Here is a 9,670-nt window from a genome sequence, read left to right on the forward strand (position 1 = left end):
GAAACGGCTCACTTGACTGCGACATCCGTTCATTTAAGCTATAACAAGACCATGGTTTCCAAAACCACATTCAGTGTAATATCCTTTTGTATAATATTCCAAGGGTTGAACAAATATATTACAGTAATTAACTCACCACCGATATCAAGACAAGTTATTCACGTATATTTTAAAGAACAAGTTAGAGGACAAGTTTATCAATTTACGATATTTACAAATTTGATTTTAACAGACCAAGAAAGATAATGCTCCAGCAAGGAAATAAAAAAAACATCAGTAATTTTCACACAGATTAATAACATATACGTTGTTCTGAAATATCAGAATTTGTCAAATGGGCATGTGACTATAGAGATGGCTATATTTGCCCAGATCTTTCATATTTTTCATGGTATTCAAAGATCATGTCAAAAGTGCATAATTAAAGTCTACGTCAGCATAGAACCAAATGATAGCTTTTATTGAAAGAAAAACTATCTACAAAAATGACTTTGTCAGACATTGCTCTGGGATGTAAAGTCAATGTATTCCAGCTGGCACTGACATACATGTACATACACAATTCACTTCCATAACTATAGCTTTAACAATGATGTTGCGTTATAAGCAAATTAACAAGATAGACACAATTTTTTATGGATAACAACTTCTTTAATACTGTAAAAAGCGACGTTTCGGTATAGATCCTTATACCGTTGTCAAGCAAGGCAATTGTTGATATACCACAAATCAAAAACGCTAATAAACTGAGGGCCAAAAGAAACGTTTCCAACATTAACTGATTTGCCACTTTGAAACAAAGATGCCAACCTGTTCAAAAACAGTAAAGAACACATCTCATGAATACAGCCTTCATGTTCTCTGTCGTTCTTTGCACGAGCTTTGCGGAAGATGCGGCGTGGTAATATAAATATCAACGCAAAAATTCAATAAATCTCGTGCAACTGATTTGATTAGTTTCATGAGTGTTTCCTTGTGCAGGCGGATTATTTACTTTACAAAAGGGGATACGGCAGGATTCTATGCAACTTAAGCACACATGTAAGACACCCAAGAAGGTTCTGTAGTTTGCATTCCATGAAAGAACACAGAAACGCATGTTGTTCTTCGGATCCTGGAAGAAATGAAATTGTTTTATCATTTAGGAAGAACATAGAATGGGCACGTATTCCAACCTTTCCTCATGTGCATTTGTGTAATAACGTCTTTACAATAAATATTCCAGATACAATTAAGTCAATAATACAATAAAGTTGGACAGAACGTTAGTTATATTTGTTTTCAACCAATGTTTAATGTTTAACTGTCTGGAATTAAAGGTTTTGTTTTGTTTGTTTGTTTATTGTTTAACGCTGCGCTCAGCATTATTCTAGCTATATGACGACGGTCCGTAAATAATCGAGTCTGGACCAGACAATCTAGTGATTGACATCATTAGCATCGATCCACAGTTTGTCTTCGTTATAATAATCAGAATGAGATTATTTGACAAATATGCAATAAGTATCATATTTCAACAATGGTTCTTAATCTCTTAAATATAATCTGTACTGTTGTATCATATACTTGCACTTTACGTTACACATGTTTTTCAACATCTTGTATATGCTTTATTCTATACATTTTTGCTCAAAAGGTTTAATATTCAATTAACTTTCCATATAGGTGTCTTCATTAAACAAAACTCCATAATGGGGACACACATTGACAGAATTAGAATATTCCAGAGTACTGTATATGAAAAAGTGAGTGAGTGAGTTAAATTTAGCGTCAAATTTCAAGTCATATCGTGACGGTATATACGATTTGTACGCAGTACTCAGCAATATTCCAGCCATATGAATGTAAATAATCGAGTTTAGACCAGACAATTCAGTGACTGATGTCATGAGCATCGATCCACACAATTGGGATACGATGACATGCATCAACCAAGTCAGCGAGCCTGACTACCCGATACCCTTAGTCTCCTATTACGACAAGCATAGTCGCCCCTTACGGCAATTATGGGTTGCTAAGACCTATTCTACCCCGGATCTTCACGGGGACAGTATATGAGAAAAGACACCAGAGACTGCATATGTTTGTATCACGAAAAGCAGCCTCATCACTGCCTTTTCACTAATCAACGCAATTTTACGTGGTAAGTTACCCTATTAAACTATACCATATTCAGTGATAGAAACATGAACATGTGCCCACACTCTTAGTAGCTACTGTGTAGTGTTACATATAACATGCATGACAACTCATTTATTAGACCTCCTGTTCAGAATGACCCTATTGTAAATGTTCGAATCATTATTATTGGGTGACTTGGTAGTAGTAGTAGTAGTAGTAGTAGTAGTAGTAGTAGTAGTAGTAGTAGTAGTAGTTTAAATTAAATAAAGGCAGCAAAGGCGTTTCGGGTGACACTGGCACATTTAACGCTTGAGAATGTAAAAAAAAAATTCAAGCATTGTCAAAAGTTCGCATTTAGCAGAAGTATACAACATATAGCAGCAAGACATATTTTGGAGTGATTATGTAATGATATGGGGCGCGATCACTATGACTGACAGAATGCCACTGCATATTGCCCATGAAAGGGTCACTGGACAGAGCTACCGAGACAAAATATACTGGCGATCTGCGACCTGCATCACTTCGGGCTTTCCTCCCACATTAAGCTGACACGCCGTGATATAACTGGAATATTGTTAAAAGCGGATTAAAATACAACTCACTCACTTTCTCGCTTGTTTCCACCCTCACAATACACAGACAACAGGTTCTGTTGAATGTGATGTTACACTTTGTCATTCCAGTTTCTTACCCATTCATTACCATCACCCGACAGGCCCATGAAGATTCCGGGGTAGAAGAGGTCTTCAGCAACCCATGCTTGCCGTAAAAGGCGACTATGCTTGTCGTAAAAGGCGACTAACGGGATCGGGTGGTCAGGCTCGCTGACTTGGTTGATACATATCATGGATCCCAATTGCGTGGATCGATGCTCATGATATTAATCACTGGATTGTCTGGTCCAGAATCGATTATTTACAGACCGCCGTCATATAGCTGGAATATTGCTGAGTGCGGCGTTAAACAACAAACCAACCTAAAAATTCACCCGATAGTTTCTTTTCGTAAATTATGTAACACGCAATGCCAGCACCTGCTGTAACCATTTGTATTGTACAACCTCTGCACATTCGTGCTTCTTTGTAACCTGAAATTGCAGACGTCGATAGGGAAAATGTAGGAGATGATACTGATATTCCAGTTCTGGATTTGTGGAAGGAACTAGTGGGGCACTACCTCTACTGTGGACAGTCCAGATTACTTTTCAGAAAATGTTTCACAGTTAACCAATAACCAACCGAACGAAGCATTGTTAACTGAGAAACACAATATATTCGTCACTGTATATATTTAAAGGTTTTCGATCAACTGGTGGTGTGGGAAATCATCAAGCCATATTTCAGGCGTCCTTTCTCCTTTTCCTTCGACGAGCATGATGTCATATATTCTGCAACTGATGGCTCATGCCGTTACTTGACAGAAGCATGGATTCACTCACATTTACATGACATTCTGGCGATGGTGATTTGATCGTGTTTAGTTGGGTCCTGTAATTTCTACCCCAAGAAAAGTGCACTGGAAAATACGAACTGGGAATGAACAGTGAACAACACACTCAGAGGTTCGGTGTATGTGTAGGGGTGGATCTTTCAATTGAAATGGAACAAACTTATAAGGGAACGCCTAATTATAAGGAGTCATGATTGTGATTCTGAAGGAATTCGTTTATCAAACGAGTGACTGACATTGAACAGTGTACCAGATTGTTCGAAAGACGCAGGAGAACTGAAAACATTGTTCCTGAAGATAATATTTATCAAGCCATTGTGGCGAAATCAACCCTGTACCAATTTGTGTATTTTATACATCGATCAATGTGGATTTAACAGCAAAAGAAGTGGTTGCTAGGCTATGACGTAATCTTGCAGCACACAAGACTCCAAAGGACACACTAGCTAAATCGATCTAACGGAAAGGGGTTGCTGTATGCTAAACTACTTGAAATATGGATGTAGACAACAAACGGAAGGACAGAGTAAATGCCTTTCTTGCTATAAGAGGTGCAACAGTCTTTGAACTTTCAGTGCAGTTGGTGTCGCCAGACTATGCAAACAGTTTTAACTATGACACTTTGTCAACACAGATTAGTTTCAAGAATGAGAAGTAAGGATTTTAACAGCATTCCAGTTATATCACGGCGTGTCAGATTGATGTGGGAGGAAAGCCCGAAGTGATGCAGGTCCCAGACGTTTACCACTTCGGTGAAACCCACGAACACGGGTATGGTGCTGACAAACCTAGAAACATAATTGAGGCGAACCGGGATTCGAACCCACAATCATAGGTTTCTGGCGTGCCCAAGGCACGCAACTCTTCACAGCGAATCGCGGCGCCTTAGACGACTGGGCCACCCGTGCCTCCTGTACCAAATACAGAAGCTAGATAGCTTCAGAATCTTATTGTTGAAGGGCACTGGTGGGTCAGTTCCATAATTCATTGTGCAGAGTTGCGTCCCTTAGACGTACCAGAAACATATAATCGCGCGTTTGAATCCAACAAACTAGGTAATAATCTAACTGTCTCACTTCGGTCATTCTTCCGACATCAAGCACATACGCCGTAACGTAACTGAAATACTATTCTCCCAAACTCACTCGTTCATTCTTTCGTTAGCCCTGATGTCAAACATATATACTCTTCAAAAAAAGAAACTTGACATAGATGTAAAACCACGTTTTGCCAAATATCTAAAATAATTACATTAAATGAGAACCAAATAAGTCAAACAGAAAGATGATGTGTCTATAATTCGCGAAAACACATGCAAAGCACATAAACGTAGCGTTTGGGGATCAATTGTACATCTTCATCCAAACGCAACCGCCTGTAAAAAACGTGCAGCACAGGATCCTGCATTTAGGCATGCAGGCCCCCCTGCTGATTGGGTATAAAACTCCACATCAACGGCTGTTCATACAGTCCTTATAACGGCAGTAGAGGCGGTGACAGAATGCCAGGACTGAATGCAGCTCAACGGAACAACGCCATTGGGAGATTACAAGCTCGAGCAACTCAGCAAGAAGTGGCCAGGCACTTTGGCGTATCCAGACAGACAATCTCCGCACTGTGGACCCGATGCAACAACACTAACAGAGTTGACGACAGACCAAGGTCAGGAAGACCAAGGGTGACAACCCAAGCACAAGATCGATACTGAGGGAGGCTGGACTTTTTGCACGAAGACCTGTTCGACGTCATTTATTGACCCCACGTCATCTGGCGGAACGTCTGCTTTGGTGCCAACAGAGGGTTAGGGCACGTGCAAGGTGGAGAAAAGTACTGTTTACTGACGAGTCCCGTTTCCTACTCACATGTGCTGATGGGCGCGCACGTGTCTACAGACGTCGGGGTGAATGTTACGCCCCCAACTGTGTGCAACAGGTTGTCCCATTTGGCGGCGGGAGTGTCGTGGTATGGGCCGGAATTCATCACGGTGGTAGGACGCCTCTCGTGCATGTGGCAGGTGCATTGGCAGGTGTGCGTTACAGAGACTTGATCCTACAGCCTTACGTTCTTCCTCACGTCAACGTTCATGGCGGACAGTTCCAGCAGGACAGCGCTAGACCGCATATTGCACGTGTTTGTCAGGACTTTTTACAACACAACAACATCCAGACATTACCTTGGCCAGCCCGGTCACCAGATTTGTCCCCAATTGAGCATCTGTGGGACGAGTTGGATCGACGCGTTCGCAGAAGGAATCCACCGCCCCAAACACTTCCGGCGCTTCTTGATGCACTTCAGCATGAATGACAGCACATCCAACAGCGTGTTATTGACAACTTGATTGCATCTATGGGTCGTCGGTGTCAAGCGGTGATTGATGCACGTGGTGGGCACAACCGATACTGACATTTTCTGTACCCCTGTGACATTGACTGTATCGTGTACGTGTGTCTGTCAAGGTGACACGATTAATGTTTTGAACATTGTGTACATTGATCTTCAAACAGTGTTTCAATTATGGTTTCTGTGTCCTATTTTGAAACAATCGCATTATATTACATTTTGAAAGTCAGTGTCAGGTTTCTTTTTTTGAAGAGTATATATCACTAGATATTAACAAACGATGTACAATGAAACTAAAACAACACGCACGGAATTCCGTTCTGAAGATAAACATGATCAGTCAGATGAGCATTCGGGGGTTTTCATATGGGAGTAGAAAAACGAGAGCTTCTTCAGACAAAATAGTTATGATTAAAAATTTATCTTGGGTCACGACATCGCTCATAATTACATTTTCTTTCCAAGTTTGAAAACTTGTCATTTTTTACTCATTTTAGTCGTACTTAAGAATATCTCAAGTCAAAACGTAGCAAATGTAAGAAAGAAAATATCTCTGTTAATTTTCACACCTATTTGTAAATTTCCCGCAACTTTAGATTTGACATTTCCAGTGGGCTGCGCCCCTCATGGTTTATTCTCAATGCAGTGTTTTATTGTACGATAAACAAGTCCCACTCGTCGTTTATTTCTTAAACACACAGGGTTACTGCTAAATATTAGATCGTTTAGTTAATACTTATATAAAAGGTTACAGTTAAGTATTAGATCGTTTAGTGTAAACTTATATGAAAGGGCGCTGCTAAGTATGAGATCATTTAGCGTATATGTATTTAAAGTGGTACTGTTAAGTATTGGATCGTTAAGTTTATACTTGTAGGGAGGGATACTGTTAAATATTAGACCGTTTAGAATATACTTATATGAAGGGGTACTGCTAAGTATTAGATCATGAATATATACTTATAAGAAGGTGTACTGCTACGTATTCGATCGTTTAGAATATTCTTTTTTAATGGGTACAGTTAAGTATTAGATCTTTAATATATACTTATAAGAAGGGGTACTGCTAAGTATTGGATCGTTAATTTATACTTCCATGTATATGAAGGGGTACTGTTAATTCGTATTAAATCTTTAATGTATACTGATAAGAAGGTGTACTGCTACGTATTTCGATCGTTTAAAGTATTCTTATATTAAGGGATGCAGTTAAGTATTAGAACTTTTATACATACTTTTAAGAAGGGGTACAGCTAAGGATTAGATCGTTTAGTATATACGTATAGGAAGGGGTACTGTTACGCATTAGATCATTTAATTTATACTTATATGTAGGGGTACTGTTAAATATTACATCGAATTTGACGAAATCCTCCTAAAATAGCTCTAAATTGTATCTTGCAATATCAGTTCTTTTTCCTTAAGATCAGAATTTGGAAACGTTGGCACCCAACGAGCAGATATCTTCTTCATCTTTAAATGTTCATGAGTAATAGTTTCAATGGATCCATAGCTTAGACCTGTGTAAAAAAATTGCTGACTGCTTGGTACTCGTTCTTTTCCATCTACATGTATGTGCCCATTTGGACACCTATCACGTTCAACTGGTTGTCAGTAATATACAAACTGCCTCAACAGACATAAAACACTTGCAATGAACTACTCAAACAATGTACTTCAATTAATTTGGCTAGTTCACTTTGCTATGGTCCATAGCTGAAAGTTAGTCAGGCGTTTTGACCAGTCCTCGTACTTATATGAAAGGGTTCTGTTAAGTATGGGATCTGTTTCAAGTTATTTTATTCATTCCTAATTTAAAGTCTTGGCATTTTTTTTATTCATTACCTCGCAAACAGCAATCACCAGAAACTGATATAATTCAAACATTAGATATCTCATCACCTTTGGAGCAATCTATGGCGATGTTTAATTTTATTATTAATTATCATAGTCGGCGAGTCTATTTTATCTCAGTTGTAAATTAGATGCATGTTATCTACCTCAATCCCAATGCATGAAGTCACCGATGTGACGAGTGAAGCGATGTAATCCATGCCAACAGCTGTAGCTTATCTCCTTATGAAATATAGTTGATAACGTATCTTGGCTAGACCAGTAGATGTGAGGGGACTTCTCTTTCCAATATTTGCCATAGCTTGAAAATGCTTGAACTTGTGCCTTGTGTATTTTTAACAGATTTTATTATTGTTTTCTAGGTCCTTGTAAGCGAAGGTTGTTACTGACATCATGTCGAAACTGCGTCGACGTAGTGCCATTCTCCAGAGGTTGTTCATTATTCTTGTATTTTTGCGGCTTTAAGAACAATGAGAATACGTCCACTATACTACCAATAGAACAACAGATTCACTGCACGTATTTTTAAGAAGTAACCGAGCAGCAATTTACATAGATTACAAAGCAAATTTCAGTAAGAAAGGTGAGTGTATGAGGTTTCGAGCTTTCATGATATATATGTGATTCGTCAATTTATATATAGTGAGTGAGGTTATGTTCTTTATTGCCAGAGTCAGAATGTAAATAAAAGAGTCTGGGCCCGTGATTGAAACCAGTGATTAAAAGCATGAGCATTGAAGTATGCGCCACAGTATGAGCCAACAGTCTGGTGTAGTATACTCTAACCTCGCGAACACCTTGTATTATCCCTATTTAATAGTGTTAACTTTCATAAGCACATGCTGATATAGTCAGAATCGTACACTTGACTTTTTGTAGAGATTTCTAACCTTTGTGGAAATGGTTGTTGCCGCCTTTTTAACCAAAATAGATTGCAGAATTGATATTATCCTTCTTCCTCTGGGATGTTTCTGGAGAAGTGAGAGAGACAACAACAGGCAGTTGACTGAGATGTATCAGCACATGCTTAATCAACACCAGCCTCCAACTAATCAACGCGTTAACTTTAACACAAGTCACAGCCGCACTCTACATGTACGCGTCGATCGAGTTCATCCCAGAGGTGTTCGATTGGGTTGAGATCCGGAGATCTCGACGGCCAGGGCAAGCCGTTGATGTTGGTATTATGAAGGTTGTCTACCGTGACACGAGCTTTCTGCGGTAGAGTGTTATCCTGTTGAAACGGCTCCTTCTGGCGGTCAATGATTGGAAGAAGGTGAAGATTTTTATTCATGTTGCGATTTGCTGTCAAATATCCCTGAACCACAACCATGTCAGATCTCGTGGTGCAGGATGGCCAAACTGAACTGTCTGTATCGGCCCCAAAGGCGGCAAATGGTGCTGTGGTGGACGTTGAAGGGGCGTGCAACAGAAGACTGCGATTATCCTCTTTGCATACGTCCCATGGCGATGTTCTGCTCGGGAGCGCTGAGCCTTGGCATTTTCAAAATGTTGACAATTGAATGAGTGTATGTCGTGCTACGGATTAACCACTGGTCTATATCTGTCGTGCTGCAGACTGGCTACTGTTTCAGTATCTGTCGTGCTACAGACTAACCCCTGGCCACTATGTTTCGTGCTGCAGACCAACCCTAGGCTTGTGGCGCAGACTTACATCTGGCCTATATGTGTCGTGGTGCAGACTAACACCTGGCCTATATATGTCGTGCTTCAGACTAACCCCTAACCTATATGTGTTGTGGTGCAGACTAACCTCTGGCCTCTATGTGTCGTGTTGCAGTCTTCCCCATGGCCTATATGTGTCGTGCTGCAGACTGACCTCTGGCCCATATGCGTTGTGGTGCAGACTAACCTCTGGCCTATATGTGTCGTGCTGCAGACT

Source organism: Haliotis cracherodii, unplaced genomic scaffold (assembly GCF_022045235.1).
Source record: "Haliotis cracherodii isolate W230 unplaced genomic scaffold, xgHalCrac1.p SCAF_13, whole genome shotgun sequence".
Classification (NCBI taxonomy): domain Eukaryota; kingdom Metazoa; phylum Mollusca; class Gastropoda; order Lepetellida; family Haliotidae; genus Haliotis; species Haliotis cracherodii.